The sequence below is a fragment of the Gossypium arboreum genome, chromosome 11 (assembly GCF_025698485.1).
Source record: "Gossypium arboreum isolate Shixiya-1 chromosome 11, ASM2569848v2, whole genome shotgun sequence".
In the NCBI taxonomy this organism is placed as follows: domain Eukaryota; kingdom Viridiplantae; phylum Streptophyta; class Magnoliopsida; order Malvales; family Malvaceae; genus Gossypium; species Gossypium arboreum.
Window position 1 is genome coordinate 74,971,442 of NC_069080.1, and position 12,398 is coordinate 74,983,839.

Below are 12,398 nucleotides of genomic sequence, written 5' to 3' on the forward strand. Positions count from 1 at the left end.
CTTAAGGGATTACGTGCTACTGAATCTGGAGATGGTTCAAGGAAGCATCACAAGGTCAACCATCACGACTAACAATTTTGAAATAAAATCAACCATGATCTGGATGATCAAGAACAATTTGTAGTTTAGAGGCATAATGACGGAAGACCTAAATCAACATTTAAAACGATTCATTCAACTTTGTGATATATTTAAATGCAACAGAGTCACCAATGCTGCTATTCATCTTCGTCTGTTCCTCTTCTCCTTAATAAATAGCACATTTTCTTGGTTATATTCGTAAACACTAGGATCCATCACGACATGGGATGAACTTGCAGGAAAATTTCTACAAAATGTTTTCCCTATTAGCAAGACGGTCTAATTGAGGAGAAAGATCACAACGTTCAAACAATTAGAAGAAGAGAGCTTTCACGAAGCTTGGGAGCATTTTAAAATGCTAATAAAAATATGCCCACATCATGGATTACTTGTAACCTCCCAAGACTGACCTAAACGTTAGGGCTAGATTGAGAAGGCTACATTAGCCACCGATATGGCTAAGCTAACTTACGTTACTTTTGAATACGTTAAGTAAACTACTTTTAGAGAAAAACTATAGATGCACTTTGAGTTAGTTTAAAAACATTCATTTTTTTTATTCTTTCATTTTCTTCCTTCTTTCCACACCTAGAACCCCATACTTTCCTTCATTTTTAGCTATCAAAATCGTGATAAGGTTGTCTCTTGGCCAACCACCTTGGGAAGTCATGAGAAAAGAAGAAACACGAGGATCAGAGGAAAACATCTTCATTCGGAGCTCACGAGACTACTGATTTGAGTAGAGTTTATTAATTAGGATCGAAGGCTCGATGATGCTCTATGGGCCTATCGAACTACTTTTAAGACACCATTAGGAATGAATCTTTAATGGTTAGTCTTTGGGAAGGCGTGTCATTTGTCGCTTGAGTTGGAGAATAAAGCTCACTGGGCTTTAAAGCAATTAAATTTGGATCTTATACAAACCAGTGAGAGAAGGATGTTGCAACTTGATGAGTTAGAGGAGTTGAGGTTATTTTCATACGAGATTACCAAGATGTATAAAGAGAAGAATAAAAGATGGCATGACAATCATATACAACCTCATTCGAGGCTAATGTTATTTTCGAAAAATAATTGCATGGCAACTCGAACTTTTATGAGTTTGGAAACCAAATTAAGTCCTTTCAGAATCTTTCACTTAGTGAAATACACATTTTACTGACCATATTAAACTAAGGGTTTCTTAGAATTCTTGTGAACTAACAAGGATGGATTAGGGTTGAAATAACTTAATGACATAAATCCAAAAACATGCAAGATAATAGAGCTCATCAAAGTTATTATGAAAATTTAATTTAGTTGGATTAGGATCTAAACTAAACATGCGCTTTTCAATTATTATGTCCATTAGTCGTCGTCTGGTTAGGATCACTCAACTAAATCAAATGCATCCAATCACGTAGGAATGAAATATGTAACAACCCGATTTTGGGTCTAGTCGGAACAGTGGTTTCGGGACCTCAAATCCGATGTAGAAAAAATTATTTTTATTATATTTTTATGGTCTACAATTTTATTAAATTATTTCATGAAAATTGCGTTTGAAAATTTTAACGTTTGGGCACTCAATTTAGTTAAAAGGACTAAATTGTAAAAAATACAAAAGTTGAGTTCTACATGCTAGAGGTGTCTACTTGTCATTAAATTTTAAATTAGAGGTCCTTAAATTGTAATTAGGCCATTGGTTAAGTTGGTGGACAAAAATGGACATGGTTAGGTATGTTTCTAAGGTTTTTCATTCAGGTCATTTTAGTAATTTGGTAATTAAATGAATTAAAAAGCCAAATTAAAAGCAAAATTTTGTCCATCTTCCTCCCATGGCCGAATTGTACAAGGAGAAACCATGGCTAGGGTTTTTCAAGCTTTCAAACTCGATTGTAAGTCTGTTCTAGCCCCGTTTTTAATGATTTTTACGTTTTTGAAATCATTGTAACATGATCTATCTATTTCTACCACTAATTTAAGACATAATCAAAGTTTAAAATTTTACCCATGATGGATATTTGTGTATTTTGATGTCTAATGGTAGAAAATGTATGTTTGGTGTATGATAAACGACTTTTGCTAAGTGGTTTTTGATGAAAATGCCTAAAAGGACCTATTTGTAAAAAGTTTTAAAGTAGGTGTTAAAATGCAAATTAAAGAAAAATGTGGGCTGCTATAAGCATGTATAAGGTTCGGTTAGGCATGGGTATTGAAGAAATTGAGTACATTTCATTTTACGAGCCTAGAGACTAAAATGTAAAAATGTGAAACTTTAAGGGAAAAATGTAATTTTTGCAATAAAGTGATTTTGGGCTGATTTGAATAGTATAATGATTAAATAAGTTAAATGTGATATTATAGATAAAGAAAAAATGAGGTTCGAAAATAGAACGTGGGAAAACGAGTATTTGATGGTTAAGTCCTTTTCGTCATTTTTATGCTGAGCTAAGTTCGTATGTTTAATAAGCAATAAATTATATATGTATAAATTCTTAATTTATATAATTATGGTAAATGCTATATTATTGAAATGAAATGTGAATGCTATTGGGTACGATACTACGAAAATGACTGACAGAGATTCGATACAACGAAAATCTCTATTGAACCTTAGGAATAAATAGGATACAAATGTCATGAAATTAGGGTTACTGAGATTACGTGTAAGACCATATCTGGGATATGGCATCGATATAACACTTCGTGTAAGACCATATCTGGGATATGGCATCGATGTGAGACTTCGTGTAAGACCATAGCTAGGCTATTGGCATCGATACGAGATTACATGTAAGGCCATATCTGGGATATGGCATTGGTACAGTACTTTGTGTACGAGATCCCTGAGTATCCTTTAGTAATCCAAGTGGTTCAACGGGTAAGTTAATGGGTATGTCAAAGAAGAGAAAGAGCATGTAAGTATTACGAATTGGTATAGGTATGTACGTAAAGTTATAGGCATTGACTTCATTAAATTGCGAGTTCATGATTTCCATGAGAATGTTTTGTGAAAGTCTAGTGATTATTGGTCTATACTTGTGATGTACAAAATACATGGTAAATTTAGTTGGCAATTGTGTAATTGGCTTTTGGGCCAAAATTGAGTTATGATATAGCATGTTATATTCACACAAATTGTGATTTAATGGATATGAGAAAAAGGAAAGATGGGCATAATTGCCTACTAAAAAGGTTATAGAAGTATGAGAAGATATGAGCTTTAAACAATTGAAGGATGTTAAAATATGTTCTTGAAATGTTAATACCCATAATTAATGTGCATGTTTACTATAAGATCTGAAATGATTTGTTATTTACTGTAATATGTTACAAAGGAGAGATTACGGTTGTTAGGCTAATGTCTAGATATGTTAAATTATGCTTATAAGTTGCTAGAGTAAATATTGTGACTGATTAAAATTATAACTGTGAGATTTATAGCAATTTGTATTATTTTGTGTTTAAATTGTTGGACTTGTTAAAAATATTGGTAAGAGTTGCTTATTATTTTCGTATAGACTTACTAAGCTATATAGCTTACCCCCTTCTTTTCCCATGTTTTATAGTGCCGTCAAGCTAGCTCGGGTTGGAGATCCCTGGAGATCCTATCACACTATTAAGCTATGATTTTGGGTATTGATTAATTAAAGTATTTTGAGTTTATGGCATGTATAGGGACTTGGTCATTTTGTTATATGCGTCATATGATTTTAGCCCATGTAATGGCTTGTAATCGTCAACGGCTTGTTTTGCTATTTGGCCATGTAGGTTGGCTTATATTTGGCTAACATGGTTGTAAGTCTAAGTATATTCATGTATGTGTCGATGTCTATGGTGATATGATCATGATATGCTTGGTGATTGTGAAATATTTGGTAATGTGGTCTATTCATGAGATGATAAATTTTTGCGTATAATAAGGTAACTAGAAAGTAGTTAAATGAAGCCTAATGAAAGTGAAATTGACATGAATGATTTATGGCATGATAAATGTTGTGTGTATGATAGATGTTGATATGGTATTGGTATGTGATGGTCATACTAGTGAATGGTTTGGTTGCTCTTACATGTTGAATTTGTGCCATGTGATGTTGTGTAATTGTGTGCAAGTGAGGGTAGCAAAATGGCTTGGTAAATGGCCTTGTTTTTGTCCACACGGATAGACACATGGGCGTGTGTCTAGGCCAAGTGTAACACACGGTCAGCCCTGTGGGCATGTGATCTGGCTGTGTAACACCCCGTACCCGAGACCGTTGCCGGAGTCGAACACGAGGTATTTACGAACTTATTTCATTGACTTACACAGTTCATTCATTTTTTTTTTATTTCCAGACAAGCTGGCTAACTGCATCACAGTCACTTTAGAAATCATATCTCGAGTTCCAAAGCTCGAAAACTGATTCTGTAAATTTTTCCTGAAACTAGACTCATATATCCATCTAAAAATATTTTTCTAGAATTTTTGATCAGGCCAATTAGTACATTTTATTAGTTAAAGTCTCCCTTGTTTCAGGGTTAGACTGCTCTGACCTTCATGCATTACGACTTATATATCTCCCTGTACAGGGCTTCAATACTTATTCCGTTTGTTTCTAATGAAACTAGACTCAAAAAGGAATCTATAAATATATGGCATGACTTCTAATTATCTCTGGTTAATTTATAGTGAATTTCAAAAGTCAGATCAAGGGATCCAGAAATTGCTCTGGCCCTGTTCCATGAAAACTTAAATATCTCTTAAAATACGACTCCTATGATCGTTTCGTTTCTTCCATATGAAAGTATATTCATCAAGGTTCAATTAAATAATTTATTCACTATTTAATTCCATTTATACTATTTTTAGTGATTTTTCAAATTTACATCACTGCTGCTATCAGCATCTGCCTTTAAGGTAGACTTTACCTATTTCATAGTTTCCATGATTCAACTAGCCCTTTAGCATATATAGCACAAAATATGATCATGATTAACCATTCCAATGGCCAATCATTGCCAAGCATATCCACACCTCTCAATAACCATATACATACAAAATGATTATATCACTATGCTCAAAATATATAAGCCATTTTCGCATGGCTATCCAAATATATACAACACCAAAGTACTTGACTAATAACAAAAGGGCAGTCCTATACATGCCATTAGCAGAGTTCAACTAAAAGAGTACCAAAAGGGCTTTGATAGTGTGGACGACTTCGACTTTGACAATCTCGAGTCCGATAGCTGACGAACCAAAATCTATAAAACAGAGAATCAAAGAAACGGAATAAGCATTTAATGCTTAGTAAGTTTTGAGCAATGAAAGTAGACACAATTGAAGTATAGCATTCATATGACTAAACGGATAATTTCATATACACATATTCTCAAAATCATACCTACTTCACATTACCAACCCTTATACTCATACATAAGAGATCAACTTAACCAAAAGCCAGAAGCTCATTAATTGACTGAGCGAATACTATTTAAAAGGAATCAACTAATCCAATGCATATACGAAACATACCTCATCGTTGGGATTTTACGAGCATATTAATTGAAATTATTACAGCAAGATCGCTCATTCCCAAACCAAGTACCTTCGGGATTTAACCGGATATAGCTACTCGCTCAAATGCCTTCGGGACTTAGCCCGGATATAGTAGTTCACACAAATGCCTTCGGGACTTAGCCCGGATATAGTAACTCGCACAAATGCCTTCGGGACTTAGCCTAGAAATAGTAGCTCGCACAAATGCCTTCGAGACTTAGCCCGGAATTAGTAACTCACACAAATGCCTTCGGGACTTAGCCAGGAATTAGTAGCTCGCACAAATGCCTTCGGGACTTAGCCCAGAATTAGTAACTCGCACAAATGCCTTCGGGACTTAGCCCGGAATTAGTAGCTCGCACAAATGCCTTCGGGCCTTAGCCCCTTATCATTCGAATATTCATGCACATATCAAGAAATCATGACACATCTTTATTTCATTTTCATAACTAGAATTCAAACACAAGTCAATTATTAAGCATTCCCATTTTCTACTCAATAGCCACATACAAACAAAGATGATTTGGTTTGCTTTATGTCATGATCTCTATGCACATACGGCTACCCATCATATGTATAGACTAATTAACTCAACATATAATTCAAGTAGAATCATTATATCACCGTATATTTGTTATGCTTATACGTCATGACTTAATCAAATCGTAAACTAAGTTTCATTACTCGAAAACTTACCTCGGATGTTGTCGAACGATTTGACTGACTATTCGATCACTTTTTCCTTCCTTTATCGATTTAGTTCCCTTTGCTCTTGAGCTTAATTTAACAAATAAATTGATTTAATCATTTGAACATCAAAAGAGAAACTCAAGGTACTTAACCCATATATACATTAGACATTAGAGTCACATATATATGAAATCATGAATCAACTCAACCTATTAGCCCACACTCTCTTTTAGCCGATTATCTAAGCCAAGATAAAAGCATCAATATGCTTGCCTCTAACCGAATACATGCAACACCAATCTACCTCATGTGGCGAATATGCATGTCTATGTTGAGGCTGATTATATGTTAATACTTCCTACAAATATGGTTACTTGTATTGACTACATACCATTTTGTTTTAAGTTCAAAACTCGGCTAATACACATATATACACTAGTAATCAAATACTAACATTTGCACTTCACCTTACTACCAATTCTTACCTACTTCCTACCATGGCCGAATGCATCAAGACACCATACCATTTCAATTTTGGTCATGGGTTAAACAAAGAACTTAATGTCTAACTCAAAAATGCTAAAAAGAAAATCCAAGAGTCATCAATCACCATCACATGTATCATTGCAAAGCTTCACACTTAGCATGCAAATGACATCAACACAAGTCCACCTTAGCCGAAACTTAACTCATCTTCATGCCTCATCACCGCAACATCAAACACCAACCAAGAAGACAACACCCATGGCCGAATATCATCTCCATCTCATAGCAAAGATTTAAACCATGGGCTAGGTAGAACTCAAGCTAGCAACTAAAAATATGCATGAATCTCATGGAACAACATCAACATACCTTAGTCTAGTGAACCACCATAGCCGATTTTCTCCAAGCTCTTTCCCTTCTTTTTCTTTCTTCTATTCGGCCAAGTTGAACAATATGAGAACTTTTCTTTTTTTTTTCTTCATCATTTTCCTTTTCATTATTTTATTACCATGCTCCTTATTTTATCATTCCTCCCATGAAACACTAACATAACATGTTTATAATACCTTTTTACCCATAGCATGGCCGGCCACCATCCCAAGTTTTGGGTATTTTGACATGCAAGGACAACATTTTCTAGCATGCATCAATAGGCCACTTTAACATTTGCCTAGCACATTTCTAAATTTTCTCACATAAGTCCTATTTATCAAAATTCACTTACAATTAACAAAATTCAAACATGAAATTTTCACACATGCCTATATACATATAATAAGCATCAAATATAATGGTTAATTATTTTTATGACTCAGTTTTGTGGTCCCGAAACCACTTTCCGACTAGGGTCAATTTAGGGCTGTCACAGGCTGTGTGTCCCCTACACCTAAATTGTTGCAAAACAGAATGCTTAGTATCGAGCACACGGGCATGAGACATGGCTGTGTGTCTCAGTCGTGTGAAGGATACGGTCTCGGGACACGGGCATGTGTCTTGCCCGTGTGACTTCAATTTGTTCTTGGGTGACAAACAGAGAGTTACACAGGTTAGGGACATGGGTGTGTGTGACCACATGGCTACCCACACGGGCTTGTGGCCCTTAAAACATGAAAAATTTTCTAAGTGTTGTAAAATTCTCTAAAGTTCTCGGTTTAGTCCTGAACCACTTCCAAAGCATGTTTTGAGCCTCATAGGCTCTATTTAGGGACTATATGATTGGTTGTTGAAAAGTTTTAATTTTATGCCAAATTTATGATTCAGAATTGTATGTTTGTTTGTGTTTAAGTCCGGTAATGCCTCGTACCCTATTCTAGCATTGATTACAGTTAAGGGGTGTTACAAAATACATTCTTGAATTTAATTGAAAACATGATCGACTGAGGTAAAAACACTATAAACATGATTTAAACGAACTTCATTGAATAAATGCAATCATCCTAGCTCAACAGATTTAAGCGACCATTAGTGGTGACAAGATCATAAAACACATTGCAAACATGTTTAAATCAAAATAATAAAGTAGAAGAAGAATAAACTCTATTCAAATCAGTAGTCTCACAAACTCTGAATGAAGATGTTTTCCTCTCATCCTCATGTTACTCCTTTGCTAATGGCTCCTCAAGGTGGTCGACCAAGAGGCGACCATATCACGGTTTTGCTGGCTAAAAATGAAAGGAAGTACGCAGTGCTAAGTGTGGAAAGAAGGAAGAAAATGAAAGAATGAAAAAAAAATTAATGGATGAGTAATGAATGAAGGAATGATGGATGATTTTAAGGATTAAGAGGTGTATGAAAAGGTGAAAGGAGTGTGGTATTTATACTTGCGGCTGGTGGCTGAATTTACTAAAAATGGCTTAAAAATTCCTTAGTTCTTTCCCATTAATGGCCTACCATAACAAGTGGGAATGAAGGTGAGTTGGTTGCTTGATTTAAGCATGAAATCAAGCTAAATTTAGCCATGTAGTGGATGTTTTCTTGAGCAATCTTTATGTGCTGATTTTTAATGATTTTCAATGTATAGGGACCTTCAAATAATTATCCTAGAGCTAATTTTTGGGCTGCCACTTGTAAACAGAAATGTATAGGATTTTTCCTATGTCATTTATCACATTTTACTTAAAGTTGTTGTTAAAACTAAGTAATTATTTAATAAATTAATGAAATATGTGAAAATATGAAATTAGGATATAGAAATTACTAAAATTTGATTTTATGCTTTATTATATAGTTTTCATGCAATAAATGGCTTATTTTATATTAATTTGAATATATTATATTTTTAAGATATAAAGTGGGCCATGCATGATTAAATTAAATAATAAAATATAAAATTATATTTAATAATTCATTTTAAAATATTTTATTAATAATTTGGGTTTAAAATTAGTTAATTAAATTGAATAAATTTTATTCTTTGGTCCTCTAACTTGTTAATTTATTCTAGACAAGTCTGATAGCTTTGCTGGATTACAAAACCTTCCAAATTGGGGACCAAGTCAACCTAAAATTCAGCTGCACATGGCTGTCCATAAACCACTTTTTGGTTTAACTGCATAATGTCTTTGAAGAGCTGAAGAAATTAGAGATTTACCTGAAGATTTGCACTTGACTGAATCTCAGTTCTGAGTTGTTATGGCACTCAAATTGACCAAAAATCAAGCAAAAATCAGCTTAACTTCCTCCATTTATGGCCGGCCACCCATGAAAGATGCTTCAAAAGATGAAAACTCCTATTTTTAGTAAACTATCCCCCTCTCCTCACCTATAAACAAGACCTTATTCTCACATTTCTACTCATCCCTCATCATTCATCATTCTCTCCTCTCTAAATTCTCTTAGCATTCTTATTTTTTCCCCACGCCTATCATCGTATTTTCATAAAGATTTTAGCATTTGAACCTCTTAAAGAACCCTTGGTCGGTCGCCTTGGAGAGTCATCAGAAAAAGAGCGAAGCAAAGGAATGAAGAAGGCTCGTCACTCAGAGTCTTGGGTGACAGCCACTCTGAATTAGGTTCAATCTTTCTTTTCTTTAATTTAATTTAAATATGTTTACTATGTGTTCTTTATTCTTGTTTACAACAATGTTAGCTTAATTTTATTTAAGCTAGGATGAATACTTTGATTAAATAATATTTATTAGATTGATGCTTATAATATTTGTGCCTCAATCGATCATGTTTTCAATCAAAATCAAGTCTGTATTTCGTTCATACGTGATTGAAATGCACCTGAATTAGCTGAGCAATCCTAACCAGACGACGGCTAGTGATTGAAATGTGCATGCTCAATTTAGGTCATAACCTGATTAAATTACAGGTTGCATAACAACTGTGACAGCCCTAATTTGACCCTAGTCGGAATGTGGTTTCGGGACCACAGAACCGAGTCATAAAATTTAGTTAAAATTTTATTTGCATACCTTATATGTGTGGTAGTACTTGTATAAAAATTTGATGTTTTAATTTTTATCTTAGGAATGTGAATCTTGCTTGAAAGGATTTAGTTGAGAGACTTAGAAAATTTTGATAGGTAAATAAGTAAGGACCAAATAGTATTGAAATATGAAAATTTGGGTTTGCATGTCAAAATGCCCAAATTATGTTAAGTGGCCGGCCAAGCATGGCTTCATTCTTCCAAGATTATGTTGTTTATTATTTAATATTGGTAAGTAATTAAAATAGAGGAGAAATAAAGATTAATAATAAGAAAATGAACAAAAAAAGGGTGTGTTCATCCTTGCTATCCTTTAGCCGAAAAACCAAGTAAAAGAAAGAGAGAAAAGCTTTGGAGAAGTTCGGCCATACTTGTATCTAGGTTGAGGTATGTTGAAGTTATTCCTTTAAATTCATGTATATTTTTGGTTGTTAGTTTGAATTCTATCTATCCCATGGTTGGATTTGGGGTTGTTGGAGAGTTGGGATTTGACAAAGAAGCTTAAAAATTTTAGTTGATACCTAGATGCTATTAACATGTTAGTTATATGGATGTGTTAAGTTGCTTGTTATGTTAGCATGAAAGTTGAAGTTGTTAAGTCATTTTGTTGGAGGTCCCGAATTTAAGACTAAGAAGAGAATGAGTATTCGGCTAACATAGTTGAAAGGGGATGTTGCCGATTTTTAGATTTAGATTATGGGAGTGGCTATAATGGGCATTAAGATGTTGAACTTAAGAAATGTAGTCACATGTGGATTTATATGATATTACAAATAGAGGTGAAGCTATGCTAGATTGGGAAAAAGTCGATCAAGTGTGCATGAGAAGAATTTAGGTGTTTAGATGATGTTATAGATGACATTGTACATGTATATATATATATACATAAGTATGCCCATTCGTGATGTTACCTTTAATTATGTGTATAATCGACTAAATGGGTAATTAGTAAGAGTGGTTGCGAATATACAAACATACATATGCATGTGTAATTGAATTATAAATGTTTAGCAAGATGATTAAACTAGTTAATTTATTTATTAAGCCCGAGAAGTTAAAGAAGGGAATCAAGCAAGGGCAAAGCCAAGGACATCGAGTAGCCGGTCGGAACCGTTATACCCAACACAAGGTAAGTCCTTAAGCACTTTTGTGAGAACTCCTTGGATAGATATTTTCAGAGTGATTCTCCTACTTATTAATATGACCATATGTACAATTTGAGTTAAGTAAATTGCTTTACCATGATGAAACAACATAGGGCACTATGTGTGCAAAATTATGTGGCACTATGTGTGCCGATTGGGAGGTTGAAGCATGAGGGAATCTCAAATGCACTATGTGTGCGATTTACTATGGCACTATGTGTGCGATTTACTATGGCACTATGTGTGCGATTTACTATGGCACTATGTGTGCGAACATAATAAGCACTATGTGTGCAACATTCGGTTGTTGATATAAATTGTGCATGAACGAGGTAAGTGATTGAGCTACTAACTAAATATCGAAATTGAGGTTGTGCGGTGTATGCATAAATTTATCTAGTGCATCGTTGTTCCAAACTTGAGGAAATAGATCTAAATCGATTGGGCTGACTTGGCATTTGATTTGATTGAAGGACTTGGCATGATATCGAACCAAAAATTTAAGAAATTGTAGCATAGTTTGTTATGGTTGGAAAAATTGATTTTGTATTATTTGTTTTTCACTTATGATTATTATTGTTGGACGGTAGAGTAGTGCTTATGACTTACTGAGTTATGTACTCATTTGGTGTGCTTATTTGTTGCTTATTTAGGTTCTTGATCCATTTTGTGTGCTCGGGACCGTCGTCGAAGTCATCACACCGGCTAGCAACTTTTGGTATTTTCTTCTTAGTTGGTCTAGGAGAACATTTCGGCATGTATAGGATATTATGTTTGTTTGAAATTTGGTATGTAACCTTTTAGCCATGCGAAAATGGCATAAATGTTCGGTTGGATTTGGTTTTATGATGTTTGGTCACAAGTCTTATTAATTCGGTTTTGGTTGAGTATTGGTTGAGGTCTACTCGATTATTACGCCATATGTCGTGGCTAATTTATTTTCGGTGCTATACTCATGATATGGCTATAGTGTAGTAGGGAGATGGTCGGTGATGATTAGCCTCTGGCATGGCTAGTCATGGTCATAATTGGTGACATG

General features: G+C 34.4%; 1 non-coding gene across 1 annotated transcript; it reads right to left on the reverse strand.

Moving 5' to 3' along the window:
• Nucleotides 1-362: 362 nt before the first annotated feature.
• LOC128284961 (small nucleolar RNA R71) lies at nucleotides 363-468 on the reverse strand. The gene has a single exon (XR_008275378.1). It is a non-coding gene; the product is annotated as a small nucleolar RNA R71 (small nucleolar RNA).
• Nucleotides 469-12,398: the final 11,930 nt, after the last annotated feature.